This window comes from Scyliorhinus canicula, chromosome 6 (genome assembly GCF_902713615.1).
Source record: "Scyliorhinus canicula chromosome 6, sScyCan1.1, whole genome shotgun sequence".
NCBI lineage: Eukaryota > Metazoa > Chordata > Chondrichthyes > Carcharhiniformes > Scyliorhinidae > Scyliorhinus > Scyliorhinus canicula.
In genome coordinates this window covers 124,608,439-124,629,286 of record NC_052151.1, presented here as the reverse complement: position 1 = coordinate 124,629,286, position 20,848 = coordinate 124,608,439, and the positions used below count along the sequence as shown (strand labels likewise).

The 20,848-nt window shown below is 49.9% G+C and overlaps 1 protein-coding gene across 10 annotated transcripts in view; it reads right to left on the bottom strand.

The window, feature by feature from the left end:
- asxl2 (ASXL transcriptional regulator 2) overlaps nt 1-20,848 on the bottom strand; it is a 360,043-nt gene that overhangs the window by 139,734 nt on the left and 199,461 nt on the right. Inside the window, exon 1 of one of the 10 annotated variants that reach the window (XM_038800072.1) lies at nt 2,324-2,488. The exons of the other annotated variants lie outside the window; for them this stretch is intronic. The gene's annotated coding sequence lies outside the window, so the exon portion shown is untranslated. Of the gene's footprint in view, nt 1-2,323; nt 2,489-20,848 lie in introns of those variants that run through there. 10 annotated transcript variants of the gene reach the window in all.

The following is a 20,848-nucleotide window of genomic DNA, read 5'->3' as shown; positions in this document are numbered from 1 at the left end:
ATGGAAAGGGATAGTGCGGGGGGGGGGGGGCTGCCATTTCATAGGGCAGAGACTCACTTTAGATACCTGGGGGTGCAGGTTGCTTGGGAGTTTGTGTGTGTGTGTGTGTGTGTGTGTGTGTGTGTGGGGGGGGGGGGGGGGGGGGGGGGCTTCATATGTACAACATTTCTAGTTTGGTGGGCAGAGTGAAAGCTGATCTGGCAAGGTGGGATGGTCTCCCTTTTTCACTGGCGGGTTGGGTACGGGCGGTTAAAATGAATGTTTTGTCCCGATTACTGTTTATTTTCCAATGCTTGCCGATTTTCCTGCCAAAGGCTTTTCTCAGGGAGATTGAGGGAAAGATTACCTCGTTCATATGGGGAGGGAAGGTGGCCAGAGTTAGAAATATCCTGCAACAGAGGGGAATGCAGGCAGGGAGTTTGGGTCTTCTGAACCTGATGTATTATTACTGGGTGGCGAATGTGGAGAAGGTGTGGAGCTGGGTCAGAGGGTTTGATTCTCAGTAGGTCAGATTGATGGGGAGTTTGTGTCATCGGTCGGGATTGAAGGCGCTAACAGCAGCACTGCTCCCGATGGCCCCGGGGAAATACTCAGGGAGTCCGGTAGCTTCATTGAGAATTTGGAGGCAGTTTCACCAACACTTCGAGTTGGGGCAGGATAAAGGGAAATACCGATTCGGGGGAACCACTGATTTGAGCCAGGGAGGTGGGACGGAAATTTTTGGAAAAGGGAGGAGAAGGGGATTAAGAGGCAGATCTTGTAGCCTTTGCCTCGTTGATCGCCCGAAGGCAGATACTGATGGGATGGAAAGCAACCCTGTGCCTGTTGGAATTCTTGACTCTTGAGAAGATTAGTTTGAACTGAGGGGAAGGATGAAGGGTTCTACAATTCATGGATGTTATTCATTGTGCACTTTCAAGAATTGGATAGCATCAAACATTAGTGGGGAGAGGGGTTGGGAGGAGGGGGACTGTATGTGTTAATGGTGACCATGCGTGATTCTTGATTCCTTTTTATTATTTGTTTATGTTAACATGCGGGCAGTTGTTTGGGGGTTGGTGGGAGGATGGGATTGTTGTTGTTGATGTGTGGATTGCCATTGTATTCATTACTGCTTATTGTTTATTGTTGGTGGGTGCAAATTTGGGGGAAAATGTGAAAAAGGAGAATAAAAATATTTAATTAAAAAAAATAGTGGAAATGGCCAAAGTTGAAGCTTGCATCGGACGCGAATCAGTTTGCTGTCTAACTGGTCCAGTCCCGATGGCAAGCTCTGGATCATGCCCAAATATGGCAAGCATTAACTCTCATTTGCATTAATTTCCATCTCATCCGCAACATTGCAGTCGAGTACAACGGCCTCCCGGGAAGTAACCGGCTCCCTAGCGAGGAATCACACCGGCGACGTTTAGTACTCCTTTTAAAAAAATGTGAAGCTGGTGCAATGACTGCTATGGGGAACTGAGGAGAACTGAGGAAGTGAGTATCCATTTCCATGTTCTAGCATGCACTTCAAGGGCACTGGGGCTGCTGCTCTAGTGCTTGGAGGAGGAGAGGAGGGGAACCTCTCATGGGGGTTGGGTTTGGTCGGGGGGGCTGAAAAGTTCCAGATCGCAGGACTCCCTTGGGTCATTGGGGGGCTTTTTGTCTGTGAGGCCTTGAGGACACCTTTAAATATTGTGGATACCCATAAGAGGGCCAACTACAGCTGCTGCCTATCTGTTCTATCAAACATTTACAGGACAGAGCCCTGCTTTTGGTTCTGTGCTAAAGGACACTTTAACTCCGATTGACTGTGAGCAGCCTCTAGCTTCACAGCTGAAGGCTATTGCTAATGAGGAATTGGCCTTGTTAGTTATGAGAGCACTTTAGGGCTGCAGCTTGTGTCTGTTAATCACTTGTCACTGCAAAATACCTGAAGCTGTTAGTTTGTTTACTGTGACCTCTTCTGCTTCTGCGGCCTGGAATAAGGCATGGGGTAGATGTAAGCTGGCCTGCTACCAGTGCTGGAGGGAGAAGGGATGCTCTTTCTCTCTTCCGCTGTGCTCTATTTTGGCTGTTACTTTCTGGTACTGTTATTTCTGCCTTTGACCATCTGCTGCTGGGAGCTGCGGGAAGGGAAGAAAGAGGCAGAGAATCATCCCCTAATGAATCTCACGGCTGTGTCCAATCAACTACATCAGCTCTTGGATAACCTTGTCCAGAGGCTTGGCATCTGACTGGGACTCAGCTGAGTCCTGGGATCCAGCAGATCTCAGATGTCCGACTCCCTTGGATGCTCCTGCCTCCACCTGATGTGCATCAGCATCTGTGTGGTGCTCACCAGATAGTGGCCCAGAACCTGTCCAGTAACGCCACCCACTGAGGAGTGTTTCTCTGTGCTGTTGGAAGGTGGGGATGAGAGCGCCAATGGTAGTCTCCTCAGAGGTGTCTCTTGCGTGGCGGATGGGATCGACTCCGGATGGCCCAGTCACATCAGATGGAGATCCTGCGAGACAATGGACATGTGGTCAGTGAGAGGGAAGGGTCATTTTGTCTGACATGAACAACTCACTGGAGACAGGTCATCTGGGTGAAGGGGCAGTGGATCCTCAGCTTTGCGGCACAGGCCAACCTCGCTGTCAATGACTGTTCTCTCCTCGGACAACAATTTCCAGGGTCTGTTCCTCATAGATACTCAACCTCTGGGACTCTGTCACCCCTCTTGGCTCTTTCACGCTTATTATGGGCTATCTTCTCCTGCAGGGACAAAGAGGGACATTGTGAGCTGCACACTTGATTGTGTTGGGGGAGGAGGGGGTCGATACGTGGGCACCACAGCTGGACATGAAGGGGTTTTGTTGGTGGATGCCAGTGGATTCTGAGGAGCAAGCACGAAGATCAGATGTGGGTAGGATACAATGTGTCAGACAGTGATTTGTGGGTGGCGTTGAGAATTTCAGGAGTGGTAGGTGGACCTGATGCCAGGAGAGATATTACTCATGCAGCTTGGTGCAAGTTATTGGTCTTCTTCTGATCTTAAATGTTGGTCCTCATTGTCATGCTGCCTGCACTGACAGCCATTATCTCCCAGGCAGTATTGATAATCCTGCTGCTGGTGCTCCAACACCCTTGGGGGAACAGGATGTCCCATCTTGCATGAACAGCGTTGAGGAGCCTGGCCAGGTTGGCATCCCCAATGCAAGGAGCAGGTTTGTGTTTTGACTGGGAGTGAGTGGTGAGGGAGTGTTTAAACGCAGCTTCCTCTTATTAGCGGTGAGATGCTGGGCATGAGTCTGGCGAATCAGACTGCGAGACAGGTGGCAATGGCGAGGAGCTCGTTTCCGGCACTAAGTGCTGTTAAATCTTGCCAACTGTCAATAACCAACCCGCCAATCGTGCCCAAAATTAAATTTAGAAATGTTTTTGTTAAATTTCGCCTAAAATGTTAGAGCTTCAAAGATGGCTTTACTTTATAATTTTTCAAGCTATATGTTGGACAAATTATATTTGCTTGCAAACACAAAATGCAAGGAAGTAAACTGTAGTTTTATGTTCTTTATTTGAAATTCTCTACAAGTCAAAAAATTTGACGAATATTTTCTCACATGTTTTGCACTTTACTACTTCAATCTCCCGAGCGTTCAACAAGTTTATCCGACAAAGAACAGTCTTAAATCAACTAGGATGTAGCTCCTACATACTGCAAAGATTCACAAATCAATAGTGGCCACTTGAAGGCATAACCAGTGATACATTCAGGAAAGGAGATGGGGGGTTGGGGTTTGGGAACAAAGGGAAAACAACATTATGAATTATAGATATTGTCAGTTTGCGCAGTATATACTGTGGGAAAATGGGTCCTGGTCATTAAAATAGTTTGTCATAACTCATGTATAAAATCAAAGGTGAGATTTTAATCAATTCTGCCACTTTGAAGTTTTCCAAAGACTTGTCAGTACTTCAAACTGGTGGCTGTCAATCTCCATGACAATCCCAAGACAAAATATTCCAACCAGCAGTTAAAAGTGTCTAGCATGTAAAACACAATGGAGGTAATGATTAAACATCAATGTTCAATCATTTTTTATGCCATTTGGGAATTTATAGCCAACAGTTTAGCGCACACTAACAATGTGTGAACCATGTCTAGAATCTGAAGTTATATCGGTATAATTAATAATCTTAATGTCCAAATGTGTATTTGAAGGCTAAAGGCAAACTGATCGTCATAGTTCAGTTCCCCAAAAATGGTCAGGTTGTTCTCTTACAATGATCAATCACTTTAAATACCAGATGTAAATTTTAGTCATTTGTGCAAGTTGGAAAACAAAATTGATGCAGAAATCCTGCTGGATCACACTGTGAATAAAAACTTCACGTAAGTGTTTACTCAGAGCTATTTATGTGATCAGCCTTGATTTAAAATCTGATTAAATTCTTGTCATAAGCAAGCCAAACACCGCCAGAAAAGATGATGCACCAGCCTGGAGAAATACCTAATTAAATGAGACATCAAGCTACAGTGGAAACATTACTTAGTAGACTTACAACATTTCTCCTTATGAAGGCAGCAATAAATTGATAAGTTAGATCCAAACAATTATGGTCAATTTGGAAACCATGCAGGGTCGCTTTACAAGTTTACTCTTCCAGCACAGCTCCTTGCTCACCAGAAGGACATATTACGAATTCAGATTTGTGACTCCAAACTGAGGGCATGATCCTCCAGTCACGCCGCGCCAAAAAAGCAACTCGCCGAGGCATAGTGTGGCCATTGAAAGCCGGGATACGCCGCTCCCGGGATCTACCGGGCTCGCAACACTTTGCGAGATTCAACACAATCTCGTGAAATGCTGCAAGGTGAATGCACCCACAATGGGAGGGATCACTGCTTGGCAAATCTGCATATTAGAGTGAGTGCAGATTCCCAAGGTACCTGAAGCTTTGGGATTCAATCCCTTCACATTGAGGACCTCGGACGAGTGCCATTTGGTACTGGTCCCGACAAACAGGGACCAGATGGAATGGCACTCATGGGGGCCTCCATGGGGTTTGGAGGTCCCCAGTTGCATGCCCTATGGGTAGGGTGGTGCCCTAGCACTGCTGGTGCTCTCCATTGTAGAAAATGGGGATATGTGTGGCCTCGGTCGTGCGTTCTCCATTCAGACCCCTTATTCACCACAAGTCTTGTTGAATAGCCATGTTTTTCTCAGCACTGCGAGTGCCAGGAAACACGCAGCTGAAAGCGCTCGCTCAGGGACTTTGTTCCCTTCTGGGAAGATTGTGCCCTGAGATTGCAAACTAGTAACATTATCCCAAAGGAGAATATATGATGAGGAGTTTGGTGAGATTGTGGAGAAATCTGATGAAGAAAACAGTTGTACTGAGGCACAGAGAGAAAAGGTGGGTTAACTAGAACAAGGTGACTTCCGGTGGTGCAGGCGAGCAGGGCGGCCGCAGTAAGAAAAGCTCCCTCCGGTGGCCACGATTTGCGGCGTCTTCGGGGATTTCCCCGAGTCATCATTCACCCCCCCGACTATCGTTGGCCTTTGGGGCCATCACGGGCAGCTAGCGGGGCCGTTTTAAGAACCGCCGAAGAACCCCGCGCAGATGTCAGGCGGCGGGGGCTGAGGCGCTGGGCCCAGCGCGGCGTGGAGGTCGGAGCAGGGGGCAGAGCTACAAGGAGGCTGGGGCGGCAGACCCGAGGTCAGGGCATGATGTAGGGAGGGTGTCCTACATCGGATGGCTCCCACCTAGGATGAAGAAAGAAGGCTGAAGTCCGGTCCCAGGGGAGCTCTGGGGGAATGTAATGGAGAAAGAAAGAAGGTTGAAAGAAGTTGGGTGAAAGTTTTTTTTCTCCCCTTTTTCCAAAAAAAAAAATTCAGATTGATGAAGGACAGGCGGGTGAAAGGGGAGAGAAGAGAAAGGATGCGAAGAGCAGCGTCGAAGAAAGGAGGAAACGTGGGTTCGCCACTGAATGAAAGGACGAGCAAAAGAGTTGACAGGATGGTGGAAGCCGAACCGCAAGGCGGGGCTGCACTACTTACAGTGGAGAAGATGACCGAAGTGATGGCAGTGATGCTGGAAAAACAGTTTGCGAGGCACATGGAGGCTTTGAGGAAGGAGATGTAGGTCACATTGAAGTCATTGGTGGAGGAGGCAATTGCCACGGTGAGGGTGGCAGTGGCAAAGGCATCGGCCGAGGTGAGAGAGCAGGGCGAGAAGATGAAGAAAGTGGAGGAGGCCGTGTCATGACACAGCGACCAGGTCACCTCGATGGGGGATGAGCTGCGGAGGATGGTGAAGGTCAACAGAGGACTCCGAGCAAAGCTTGAGGACTTGGAGAACTGCTCAAGGGGCACAATATGAGAATTGTGGGCTTGCCCGAAGGGACAGAGGGCCCAAGGCCAACACAATACTTGGCTAAGAAGTTGGCGGAGCTGATGGGGGAGGGTGAGAACCCCTCCCGGTACGAACTAGACCGAGCTCATCAGTCATTAAGGCCAAAGCCCAAAGTGAACGAGCCGCCAAGAGCAGTAAATATCTGCTTCTATAAGTTCTGCATGAAGGAGTAGGTATTAAGCTGGGCGAAACAGAAGCGTGAGGTGCTGTGGGATGGTACTGCGGTTCAGATCTACCAGGACTTGACAGTGGAGTTTGCAAAAAGACGAGCGGCGTTTGGGCGAGTGAAGGTGGCATTGTACAAGGGGGTGCGATTTGGTATGGTGTAACCGGTTAAGTTAAGGGTAACGTATAACGCCAAAGACTTTAATTTTGAGACAGCGGAGGCGGCTGAGGCGTTCGTGAGGGCAGAAGGCTTGGGACAGACGTGAGGAGCGGAACTGGAAGAGAGACTGTGGTCTGTGTTTGAGCAGCTGGAAAATGTATAAATGCTACAACTTTCTTTTTACTGATGTGTGTTGTAATTTACTTCTCTTTGCATTGTTACAGAGTTCAAGTTAATGGTGGGTTGATTGGTGTTCTGTGTTGTGACGGTTAAATGTTATGTTAGTAAATTGTATGGGTTGGATTGTTGGTTTTGTTTTTGTTTTTTCTTTCTCTGGGGCTGGGTGGAAGGGGACGATATATCTTGGCGGGGGGAGCTACCCGCACTAGCTAGCTAAAGTCAGCTGGTAAACGGAGGTGAGGTGAGGGGAGGGCTGCGGACGATGGAGCCTGGATAGCAGGCTTCAATGGGCCTACGAGGCGAACGAGGGGGGGATGGATGCTGGGAGATGTTGTTTCTGGGGGAAATGTAGGGGGGTTTCTTGGGAGGGGGGGAAGGGGTTCGATGTTAACAATGGACAGGGGCGGGTCAGGCTCATGGGGCAGGGCCCGGTGTTATGATGGTGATGGATAAGAAAGGTGGGGGGTGGGGGGGGGGGGGGTGAGAGACCCCCAGTAAGGATAGTCACGTGGAACGTGAGAGGGCTACGAGGCCCGGTCAGAGGTCAAGGGTGCTTGCACATCTTAAAAGTTTGAAAGCCGATGTGGCAACGCTGCAGGAGACTCACTTGAGGGTGAAGGACCAGGTGAGACTTAAAAAGGGCTGGGTTAGCCAAGTGTTTCACTCTGGATTTGATGGAAGGGCTCGAGGGGTAGCAGTGTTGGTCAGCAAAAGGGCACGCTTCCAGATGGAGAAGGTGGTGGCAGATCACGGGGGTAGATATGTGATTGTGACAGGGGTGCTGGAGGGAAGATTAATGGCGCTGTTAAGTGTATACGGTCCCAATTGGGACGATGTGGGATACGCGAAGAAGGTGTTTGGGGCCATTCCTGACTTGGACACACATGAGCTGATTGTGGTGGGGGACTGGAACTTGGTGCAGGAGCCAAGGTTGGACAGATCACGGCCGCGCTGGCTGGTTCCATCAGGGGGGGCGAAGGCGCTGGCTGGGCTAATGGTGGAAATGGGAGGGGTGGACACTTGGAGGTTCCTGCACCCAAGGGAACAGGAGTACTCATTTTTCTCAGCAGTCCATAAGGTATACTCGCGGATCGACTTTTTTGTGGTGGGAAAGGCTTTGCTGGCTGGAGTCAAGGGGTTGGAATACTCTGCAATTGCTGTGTCAGATCACGCTCCACATTGGGTGGATATGGTGCTGGAGAAGGGGGTAGCGCAGAGGCCAGGGTGAAAATTGGATGTGGGGAATGTGGGGAACCAAGTATTCTGTGAGAAAATTGAAACGGTAATTAAGGAATATGTAAGATTCAACTGTATGGGTGAGGTGTCGAAGGTAGTTGTCTGGGAGGCTCTAAAGGCGGTGGTGAGGGGTGAGGTAATTTTGTTTAAGGCCAGGGTAGACAAAGAACATAGAACATAGAACATAGAACACTACAGCGCAGTACGGGCCCTTCGGCCCTCGATGTTGCGCCGACCTGTGAAACCATCTGAAGCCTTTCTGACCTACACTATTCCATTTTCATCCATATGTCTATCCAGTGACCACTTAAATGCCCTTAAAGTTGGTGAGTCTACTACTGTTGCAGGCAGGGCGTTCCACACCCCTACTACTCTCTGAGTAAAGAAACTGCCTCTGACATCTGTCCTATATCTATCACCCCTCACTTTAAAGCTATGTCCCCTCGTGTTGGTCATCACCATCCGAGGAAAAAGACTCTCACTGTCCACCCTATCTAACCCTCTGACTATCTTATATGTCTCTATTAAGTCACCTCTCAGCCTTCTCCTCTCTAACGAAAACAACCTCAATTCCCTGAGCCTTTCCTCGTAAGACCTTCCCTCCATACCAGGCAATATCCTAGTAAATCTCCTCTGAACCCTTTCCAAAGCTTCCACATCCTTCCTATAATGTGGTGACCAGAACTGCACGCAGTACTCCCGGTGCGGCCGCACCAAAGTTATGTACAGCTAGGGGCCTCACGGTAGCATGGTGGTTAGCATCAATGCTTCACAGCTCCAGGGTCCCAGGTTCGATTCCCGGCTGGGTCACTGTCTGTGTGGAGTCTGCACGTCCTCCCCGTGTGTGCGTGGGTTTCCTCCGGGTGCTCCGGTTTCCTCCCACAGTCCAAAGATGTGCGGGTTAGGTGGATTGGCCATGCTAAATTGCCCGTAGTGTAAGGTTAATGGGGGGGTTGTTGGGTTACGGGTATACGGGTTACGTGGGTTTAAGTAGGGTGATCATTGCTCGGCACAACATCAAGGGCCGAAGGGCCTGTTCTGTGCTGTACTGTTCTATGTTCTATGTTCTAGCTGCAGCATGACCTTGTGGTTCCGAAACTCAATCCCCCTGCTTATAAAGGCTAGCACACCATATGCCTTCTTAACAGCCCTATTAACCTGGGTGGCAACTTTCAGGGATTTATGTACCTGGATGCCGAGATCTCTCTGTTCATCTACACTACCAAGAATCTTGCCATTAGCCCAGTACTCTGCATTCCTGTTACTCCTTCCAAAGTGAACCACCTCACACTTTTCCGCATTAAACTCCATCTGCCACCTCTCAGCCCAGCTCTGCAGCTTATCTATGTCCCTCTGTATCCTACAACATCCTTCAGCACTATCCACAACTCCACCGACCTTCGTGTCATCTGCAAATTTACTAACCCATCCTTCTACACCCTCTTCCAGGTCATTTATAAAAATGACAAACAGCAGTGGCCCCAAAACAGATCCTTGCGGTACACCACTAGTAACTGAACTCCAGGATGAACATTTGCCATCAACCACCACCCTCTGTCTTCTTTCAGCTAGCCAATTACTGATCCAAACCGCTAAATCACCTTCAATTCCATACTTCCTTATTTTCTGCAATAGCCTACCGTGGGGAACCTTATCAAACGCCTTACTGAAATCCATATACACCACATCAACAGCTTTACCCTCATCCACCTGTTTGGTCACCTTCTCAAAAAACTCAATAAGGTTTGTGAGGCATGACCTACCCGTCACAAAACCGTGTTGACTATCGCTAATCAACTTGTTCTTTTCAAGATGATTATAAACCCTATCTCTTATAACCTTTTCCAATATTTTACCCACAACCGAAGTAAGGCTCACAGGTCTATAATTACTAGGGTTGTCTCTACTCCCCTTCTTGAACAAGGGGACAACATTTGCTATCCTCCAGTCTTCCGGCACTATTCCTGTCGCCAAAGATGACGTAAAGATCAAGGACAAAGGCTCTGCAATCTCCTCCCTGGCTTCCCAGAGAATCCTAGGATAAATTCCATCTGGCCCAGGGGACTTATCTATTTTGACATTTTCCAAAATTGCTAACACCTCCTCCATTTGAACCTCAATTCCATCTAGCCTGGTCGACTGAACCTGAGTGTTCTCCTCAACAACATTGTCTTTCTCCAGTGTAAACACTGATGAAAAATATCCATTTAACGCTTCCCCTATCTCCTCTGATTCCACACACAACTTTCCACTAGTATCATTGATTGGCCCTAATCTTACTCTAGTCATTCTTTTGTTCCTGATATACCTATAGAAAGCCTTAGGGTTTTTCTTGATCCTATCCGCCAACGACTTTTCGTGTCCTCTCCTCGCTCTTCTTAACTCTCCCTTTAGGTCCTTCCTGGCTAACTTGTAACTCTCAAGTGCCCTAACTGAGCCTTCATGTCTCATCCTAACATAAGCCTTCTTCTTCCTCTTGACAAGTGCTTCAACTTCCTTAGTAAACCACGGTTTCCTTGCTCGACAACTTCCTCCCTGCCTGACAGGTACATACTTATCAAGGACACGCAGTAGCTGTTCCTTGAAAAAGCTCCCCATTTCGATTGTACCCATCCCCTGCAGTTTCCTTCCCCATCCTATACATCCTAAATCTTGCCGAATAGCATCATAATTGCCTTTCCCCCAGCTATAATTCTTGCCTTGCGGTATATACCTATCCCTGCCCATTGCTAAAGTAAACATAACCGAGTTGTGATCACTATCACCAAAGTGCTCACCTACATCTAAATCTAACACCTGGCCGGGTTCATTACCCAGTACCAAATCCAATGTGGCCTCGCCCCTTGTTGGCCTGTCTACATACTGTGTCAGAAAACCCTCCTGCACACACTGCACAAAAACTGACCCATCTATAGTACTCGAACTATAGTATTTCCAGTCAATATTTGGAAAGTTAAAGTCCCCCATAACAACTACCCTGTTACTCTCGCTCCTGTCGAGAATCATCTTTGCAATCCTTTCCTCTACATCTCTGGAACTATTCGGAGGTCTATAGACAACTCCCAACAGGGTGACCTCTCCTCTACTGTTCCTAACCTCGGCCCCTACTACCTCAGTAGACGAGTCCTCAAGCGTCCTTTCTACCGCCGTAATACTTTCCTTGATTAACAATGCCACACACCCCCTCTTTTACCATCTTCTCTGTTCTTACAGAAACATCTAAATCCTGGAACCTGCAACAACCATTCCTGTCCCTGCTCTACCCCTGTCTCCGAAATCGCCACAACATCGAGATCCCAGGTACCAACCCATGCTGCAAGCTCACCCACCTTATTCCGGATGCTCCTGGCGTTGAAGTAGACACACTTCAAACCAGCGTCCTGCTTGCCGGTGCCCTCTTTCAAACTTTTAACCCTATCCCTGACCTCACTACTCTCAATATCCTGTACACTGGGATTACAATTTAGGTTCCCATCCCCCTGCTGAATTAGTTTAAACCCCCCCCCCCCCCCCCGAAGAGCACTAGCAAATCTCCCCCCCAGGATATTGGTACCCCTCTGGTTCAGGTGAAGACCATCCTGTTTGTAGAGGTCCCACCTACCCCAGAATGAACCCCAATTATCCAGGAAACCAAAACCCTCCCTCCTGCACCATCCCTGTAGCCACGTGTTCAACTCCTCTCTCTCCTTATTTCTCACTTCAATAGCACGTGGCACGGGTAACAACCCAGAGATAACAACTCTGTTTGTTCTAGCTCTCAGCTTCCACCCTAGCTCCCTGAATTTCTGTCTCAAATCCCCATCTCTCTTCCTACCTATGTCGTTGGTACCTATGTGGACCACGACTTGGGGCTGCTCCCCCTCCCCCTTAAGGATCCCAAAAACACGATCAGAGACATCACGAACCCTGGCACCTGGGAGGCAACACACCAACCGTGAGTCTCTTTCGTTCCCACAGAACCTCCTGTCTGTTTCTCTAACTATGGAGTCCCCAATGACAAGTGCTCTGTTCCTCTTCTCCCTTCCCTTCTGAGCAACAGGGACAGACTCTGAGAGAGGTTGGAGTGGCAGAGGGCAATAGATGAGATGTTGGAGGTAGATAGGAGTTGTGCAGAAGATGGGGACCCAGCGAAGATGGAAAAGAGGAAGGAACTACAGGCGAGCTTCGACCGACTGTCCACCAGGAAGGCGGTGCGCCAACTGAGACAAACAAGGGTGCAGTTTATAAACATGGAGATGTTAGGTCAGCTCCGGAGGGAGGCAGCGGCAAGGGAAATTCTTCAGGTTAGGGATAGGGCAGGGAAGTTGGTGGTGGCTCCGGAGCGGATTAACAAGGTTTTTGAGGAGTTTTATGAGAGGAGTACCCCAGGTTAGGGGAGGGGGACAGGGCTACGTTAGAAGGAGCAATACTGGAGCAAGAGATAAAGGATGTGATTGGGAGGATGCAGTTGGGGAAGGTGGCAGGGCCGGATGGGTTTCCAGTGGAATATTATAAGAAATTCAAGGATAAGTTGGCACCCCTGATGGTGGGGATGTTTGAAGAGGCGATAGGGAAGGGGGTGTTGCCACAAACTTTGGGGCAGGCATCGATTTCACTGTTGCTAAAAAAAGATAAGGACCCGACGGAGTGTGGGTTGTATAGGCCCATATCACTTCTGAATGTGGACGCAAAAGTACTGGCGAAGATACTGGCGGGTAGGCTGAAGGAGTGCCTCCCGAAGGTGACAGGTGAGGATCAGACGGGGTTCGTGAAAGGGAGGCAGCTGTTTTAGAACATTAGGAGGGTTTTGAACGTCGTTATGGCACCGGCGGAAGGGAAGGAAACAGAGGTGGTTGTGGCATTGGACACCTAGAAGGCGTTTGAACGGGTAGAATGGGGGTACCTGATTGCAGTTCTGGAGCAGTTTGGGATTGGACCAAGATTTGTGAACTGGGTAAAGCTATTATATAAGGAGCCGAGGGCAAGTGTCTGCACAAACAATATCAGCTCGAGATACTTTTCTCTCCACCGTGGGACGAGGCAGGGATGTCCTTTGTCCCCCCTGCTGTTTGCACTCGCGATTGAGCTGTTGGCCATCGCATTAAGAAGTTCGGCAGCATGGAAAGGAATAGTGTGGGGTGGGATAGAGCAAAGGGTGTCCTTATATGCTGACGGCTTGCTGCTGTATGTGTCGGAACCAAGTGCGTTGATAGGAGGAATATTGGAGCTACTGCAAGTATTTGGGTCTTTCTCGGGGCACAAGCTGAACCTGGACAAGAGTGAGTATTTTGTGGTGTCTCGGCCGGGGGTGGGGGCAGGGGTGCCTGCCATTCCGTAGGGCAGGGACTCACTTTAGGTATCTGGGGGTGCAGGTTGCCCGGGGGTGGGGAAGGTTTCGCAGGTACAACATCATTAGTTTGGTGGGGAGAGTGAAAGCTGATCTGGCAAGGTGGGATGGTCTCCCTCTATCACTGGTGGGTCGGGTACAGGCGGTTAAAATGAATGTGTTGCCACGATTTCTGTTTCTTTTTCAATGCCTACCGATTTTCCTGCCAAAGGCTTTTTTCAGGGAGATTGAGGGAAGGATTACCTCGTTCATATGGGGAGGGAAGGTGGCCAGAGTGAGGAAGGTGCTGCTACAGAGGGGAAGGCAGGCACGTGGTTTGGGTATCCCAAACCTGAAATGGGCGGCGAATGTGAAGAAGGTGCGGAGCTGGGTCAGAGGGGTTGATTCCCAGGGGGTCAGAATAGAGGAGAGTTTATGCAGGGGGTTGGGACTGAAAGCACTAGCAACAGCGCCGCTCCCGATAGCTCCGGGGAAATACTCAAGAAGTCCGGTAATAGTAGCTTCATTGAAAATCTGGACGCAGTTTCGCCAACACTTCGGATTGGGGGCAGTGTCAAGGGAAATGCCGATTCAGGGGAACCACAGATTTGAGCCAGGGAAGTGGGATGGAAGTTTTCGGAAATGGGAAGAGAAGGGGATTAAGACGCTAAAAGATTTGTTTCTTAGGGGTTGGTTTTGGTCCTGTCCAAAACTAGAGGATTACTGGAAGGAGGTTTTTAGGGTAATTTCTAAATTGGTGCACGTGAAACTGGACTTGGGTCCCCGGGAGGCCATATTTGGGGTGTCGGACCAGCCAGGGTTGGAAACGGGTGCTGAGGCAGATATCGTAGCCGTTGCCTCGTTGATTGCCTGAAGGCGGATCCTGCTGGGATGGAGAGCAGCCTGTGCCCTGGCGTGGCGGGGAGACCTGTTGGAATACTTGACCCTTGAGCAGGTTAAGTTTGAACTAAGGGGAAGCTCGGAGGGTTCTACAAGTCATGGGCATTATTTATTATGCACTTTAAAGAACTGGACAACATCGAACATTAGTTGGGGGGGGGGTGGGTGGGAGAGTTGGGGGGGAGGGGGCTGTGTATATTAAGGATGACTATGGGTAATCCCTGATTCCTTTTTGTCATTTGTTTATGTAAACATGCGGGCTGACGTTTGGGGGTTGGTGGCAGGGTGGGATCGTTGTTATTGTTATGGGGATTGACATATTTTTTGCTGATTATTGTTTATTGTTGGTGGGTGTAAATTCAGGAGAAAATGTGAAAAAAGAGGAGAATAAAAATATTTACAAAAAAAAACTAGGACAAGGTAGATGGACAAGGAGATTTTAGTGTGGGATAGAAAAATGGTGGCTTCTTTTTGAGAAATGAAAAAGATGAAAATACTCAGCAGGTCCAGCAGCGTCTGTTTAAATTGAAACACAGGGCATGATCTACTGGCCGCGTTGCACTCTCGCTCGAGTGCAGTGTGACCAGTAGATGCCGGGAGAGGCCTCCCGCGGACTTCCCGGCAGCTTTCAGGCCTCCCGGGATTTACCCAAGTCCCGCGAGGCGTCGCAGTCAGGATCTTGTCCAAAGTGGGTCTGGCCAAACGACATGTTCATAAGTAGGGTTCAAACCTACTTAGGCGAGCTTACCGGGATCTATCGGCCTCCCATAATTTCTTAAAATATAGGAACAGAATTACGCCATACGATCATGGCTGGTGCATTTGTGTCCTTAACTCCATCGTCCTGCCCGTTGTCTATACCCCTTCAATCCATTACCAATTAGAAATTTATCTAACTCCTCCTCAACTTTACTCCAGGGATCTACCAGCCTCCCCAGCGAAGTTACTGCTGGGGGCCGTTCAGTATTGGTCCATACAAACATGGACGAGACAGAATGGCACCCGGAAAGTCTTCCAGGCCATCTGAGGCCCTGGATGGCCAGGGATAGCCCAGGGTTGCTTCCTGTGTGCCCATGTGTGTATGTGTGTGTGTGTGTGTGTGTGTGTGTGGGGGGGGGGGGGGGGGGGGGGTGACACTGTCCATGGATCGGGGTGTGGGGGATCCACAAGCTCGCTTAGAGATCGGGGCACCATTTCAAAATGGCGGTCCGATCTGAGTTAATCTCCCCAAGAATTCCAAGTGCAGACTAAAGCGGTGAGAAACTCCCCAGGGTCCAGAAAAGTGACGAATAAGTGTCATTTGATAGCGGTAGAGAACTTGCCAGCAGGAAACTCTCTGAAAAATCTGCCACAAGTGAACTTCAAAATTTTTCCATTAAATCCCGCCCTCAGTTAACGTTTCAGGTCAATATCTTCCCATTCTGACAGGAGGCCATCGACCTGAAATGTTTGATGGAATTTTTCAGATTTTGTTCCCGTCAGAATGATGGGGCCATAATTTGGTCCACCAAGAAGGAGATCTTGTTCCAGGAGACTGAAAATGTCAGCAATGGCTTGCCAAGTGAGTTTGAGCTTATTGAGATATTGGTGCTCAAGCATGTTGCTAGGATTTTCCACACACACAAACTAGCTTCACCTCATGTGGGAAAGTTTAGGTATATTTCTCTCTTCACTGCTGCATTACCTGCAGAGTATTTTCAGCATTTATTTCAGATTTCCAGCAACCACAGTGTTTTGGTTTTGTCTTGGAGAAGTTGGAGTTTGTGGGGGTGGAAAATCATAAGTGAGAAAAGAAGATATTGAAACAATTGAGTCCAAAGTTATCAAAATCATGGATAAATGTTTGACCGATGGAAGAACTTAGTTAAAGGTAGAGGCAGGGGATGGCCGGGATGCGGGATTTAAAGTAGAGCTCAAAATCAACTTTCGCTACCTATTTACCAAAATGTAAAGAAAAATGTATTGCCTCAGCTATGTATCATTTTCTTTTCAACATGGTGGGCTGTGGCGATGTGAGATGGAGAAGGAGGAGAATGGTGATCCTTTATCAAAATTCAGAAGCTGGAGGATATTTAACCTGTTCACCATGCATTTATCTCTACATCCTGGGCGGGATTCTCTCAGCCCAGGCCGGGCCGGACAATCGCCGGGACAGGCGCGAATTGCACGCCGCCGCACCAACGATTCTCCAGAGAGAATTGTCACCATTGGTGCCAGCGCGGTTGGCGCGGCACGGGTCGGGGGCCACCGGCGATTCTCCGCAAGTGATGGGCCGAGCGGCCACCCAAGAAAACTGAGTCCCGCCGGCACCGTTCACACCTGGTCTTACCCGGCGGGACCTCGGCGTGCATGCATCCAGGGGCCGCCTGGTGGGGGGAAGGGGGGTCAGACCCCGGGAGGTGGGCCTCCGCTGTGGCCTGGCCCGCGATCGGGGCCCATCGATCGGCGGGCCAGCCTCTCGGGCTGGGGGTCTCTTTTGTCGCAGGTTTGCGCATGCCCAGTGGCTCCCTTCTCCACGCCGGCCCTGACACAACATGGCGTATGGCTACAGGGGCCAGCGTGGAGAAGGGAGCCACTGCGCATGCGCAAACCCGCGACGCCCATCTGACGCCGGTATCAGCAGCTGGAACGGCGTGCGTCGCTCCAGTGCCGTGCTGGCCCCCTGTAGGGGTCAGAATCGCTGCTCCTGAGGCTATGTTGGCACCATCGAGAAACGCGACGGCGTCAACACTTAGCCTCAGGGTCAGAGAATCCCACCCCTTGCACTTCAATAGCAAGAAACTGTCAGACCTATTCTGTTTATTGCTGTTGCAATATCTATAGGACGCGATTCTCCGCCCCCCACGACGGGTCGGAGAATAGCGGGAGGGCCTTCCCGACATTTTTCCCGACCTCCCGCTATTCTCCCCCCCCCCCCAGGGCCGCCCCACGACACGAATCGCTGCTCGCCGTTTTTTTACGGCGAGCAGCGATTCTTCCCTATCCGATGGGCCGGGTTCCCAGGCCTTTACGGCCGTTTTCACGAATTTAAACACATCTGCTATCACAGTTCGTGAAAACGGCCGCAAAGTGCCGTTCTGCACAACCATGCCACCGATTGGCACGGCTGCACTCTTTGTCCCTCCGCCGCCCCGCAGGATCAGTCCGCGGGGCGGCTGAGGGGCATGACGGACCGTGCATGTGCGGGTTTGACGCATATGCGCGATGACGTCATCCGCGCATGCGCGGCTGACGTCATCGTGCGCGTCAGCCGCCGTGAGTCTTGGCGGCCGGGGTTAGCGAACGTTTGCTAAGCCCGCGCTACCGTTCTTCCCGGGGCCGCGATGCTAGCCCCGACCGGGGGGGTGAATCGGGTCCCGGGAGGGGGCGGGGAGGCTGCCGTGAAACACGGCCGGTTTCACGGCAGCCTTTACGACTCTCCGCATTTGCAGAGAATCGCGCCCATAAACTTTGACCGGGATTCTCCACTCCGGAGTCCAAGTGGAGAATTGGGACCATTCTAGGAGCATCACCGGTTTCTCTTGGCTTGACTATGCAGAAATATGCATCGTACTGAACATCCCGGTTAACCTGCAGTTACTGGGGTTTGGTTGTCGTTTTGAACAATCTCAGCGTCCAGGGACTGCTCCCCCTGTCCCCTCCACAATGCAAATGTTGACCCCCACCCCCGTTGACAGGGAGAGTGCCACTAACCCCTCATCAAGGAGGGGCATCCTCCCACCCACCACGGGAATAAAATCAGCTCACCACACCGTGCATGGATGATGGTGACCCTCTCCTCCCACCCGAACCCCAACTGCAGGAGCAAATATAATAATAATAATCGCTTATTGTCACAAGTAGGCTTCAATGAAGTTACTGTGAAAAGCTCCAAGTCGCCACATTCCAGCACCTGTTCAGGGAGGCCGGTTTGGGAACTGAACCTGCGTTGCTGGCCTTGTTCTGCATTACAAGCCAGCTGTTTATCCCACTGTGCTAAACCATCCCATGATATTAGGAAAGGGAAAGTGTTCCTGGTTTGATTCTTCACTGAACTGTCTAATCTGCTCATCAGTTCTCAGGCAGAGCAGTTCAGAGTGGGAAGGCCACTTCAGAGTTTAAACGGGAAAGACCACAATGAAGATCTTGAACAGAGGGCTGCCTGACGTCACTATGCCAAGAGTTATCTTCAGGTTGCCAAGGCTGGAAGGGGCAGTCTGTCTGGACACGACACACCAATCCTGAGGGAGGGTCAACTCCTTAACTGCAGCCCGAGGCCACCCTACCCCAGGAACCTTGGGGGACCCTCCCTCTGCAACTTGGCAGTGGCCAGAGGGGTACATGAGCAATGTGTTGGTCCCCCCTTGCGGTCCATCCTGCCAAGAATGCACTTGGCAATACTCACACTGAAGTCCACCCTTTAGGGGGGGTGGGGTCAGAGCATAATTGGGGGCAAGATTCGGTCTTCTAGCCCATTAATTTAATCCAAATCAATGCAAATCAGCTGTTTGCATGTTCCGGGGCAGCGCGGTGGCGCAGTGGGTTAGCCCTGCTGCCTCACGGCGCCGAGGCCCCAGGTTCAATCCCGGCCATGGGTCACTGTCAATGTGAAGTTTGCACATTCTTCCCGTGTTTGCGTGGGTTTCGCCCCCACAACCCAATGATGTGCAGGATAGGTGAATTGGCCACGCTAAATTCCCCCTTAATTGGAAAAAATGAATTGGGTACTCTAAATTTAAAAATAAATGTTTGCATGTTCCTGCCGTCGTGGGTGGGTGGTCTGCTATGGCCGACGGGGTGGGAGCAGAGACGGAGCATGGGCCTGCTTCCCGGCGCCGACCGCATTATTGGCCCAACGCAGGATTCTCCGCGACGGGGTGGCATGGTGGCACAGTGGTTAGCTGCCTCACAGCTCCAGGGACCCGGGTTCAATTCCCACCTTGGGTGACTGCCTGCGTGGATTGTGCTCCGGTTTTCTCCCACAGTCCAAAGATTTGCAGATTAGGGGAATTGCCCATGCTTAATTGCCCCCTAATGACCAAAAGGTCAGGTGGGGTTTTGGGGTTACAGGGATAGGGTACAGGCATATGCTTGGGGTAGGGTGCTCTTTCTAAGGACTTGATGGGCTGAATGGCCTCCTTCTGCACTTTAAATTCTGATTTCAATCAGGATTCCCGATCTTAGCGGCAGGAAGGGAGAATCCTGCCCATAGATAAAGTTCAGTTGATATGTTTGTGTAGATAGATTTTTGTGCTAAGTCTTGAGAGATCTTGTCTCCCTCAGGGTCAAGTATATTCAATGATGGAGTATCCACAACCCTCTAGGGTGGAGAATTCCTAAGATCCATAACCTTTTGAATGAAGAAATTTCCCTCATCTCAGTGCTAAATGAGACTGCTGTGTTTTAGATTCCCCAGCCAGAGGAACCAACCTCACAGTGCCTTGTTACGTCAAGCCCCATCGGAATCTTGCATGTTTCAATGAGATCACCTCTCATTCTTCAAAACTCCAGAGAATATAGACCCAACTTACTCACCTCTCCCCGAAGGACAAACCCCTCATCACAGGGTCCAACAGAGTGAATTCTCACTGAACTGTCTTCAATGCAAATTCTTAAATAAGGAAAGCAAAATTGCACACAGTGGGTGGAATCTGCTGGTTGTCATTGTCAGAGCCATAAGTATGCAACACGTCTGCTCATAGGTGGGACAGGTGGCCACACATGATTTTGTGGCGGCCTGCCAAATGGGTATTCATGTGCAGGATGTGCGGTGAATCACCGCACATCACTATGTGGTGAAGTCGATACCCCTGCCATTACCAATTTTCAAGGGTCACATCATCATTGCCTACAAGGCAGAAGCTTTGTTCCCGGTATAGAGGAAATGTTGAAAATTGCAACTGCTGCTCCCTATCTTCACCTATCATCTGGATCCCAGGAGCTGCTGCCACCTCATACAAAAGTGGCAAATGTCTGAGCACAGACAGAGCGTGGCCCTACGGTTCAGTGATGTCTCCCTGGGGTTTCTCCTCAAGGCTGGCTGGGAACAGTAGGTGGTCCTGTTTCCCAGGGATGGCAGCAGTTGGCCCTCCCTCCTGTCCTAAGCACTTTTGATTAATGAAGAGACCTATACTTAGCATTGGCACACGCTGATCTCCACCCACATCACCATGGTCAATTCCATCCTCGAAGTTCACTGCAACAAGTTCGTTGTTGCAATCATGTCCATGGACACCCATACAGTAACGTTGCACCATCGCCCTGCACACTCCCTCAATCTTCCCTCCATCAACCGTGACATTAATTCCATCACCTTTCTCTGTCTTTGGTGACCTTCTATCCATTCCCCATCACCCTTGACCAGCTAACATTAATTCTTGAGCTATTCCCCAGCACAGTGGAACTGCCCTCACCTAACCATCAACCTGCCATTCATCATCCTTGACCGTACCTCCATCAGTCCCTTTTGACTACCTCCCTTTTGACTGCCGTCACCCAATCTTGATCATCAATGTCTCCACTCTGGTACACGAGAACAC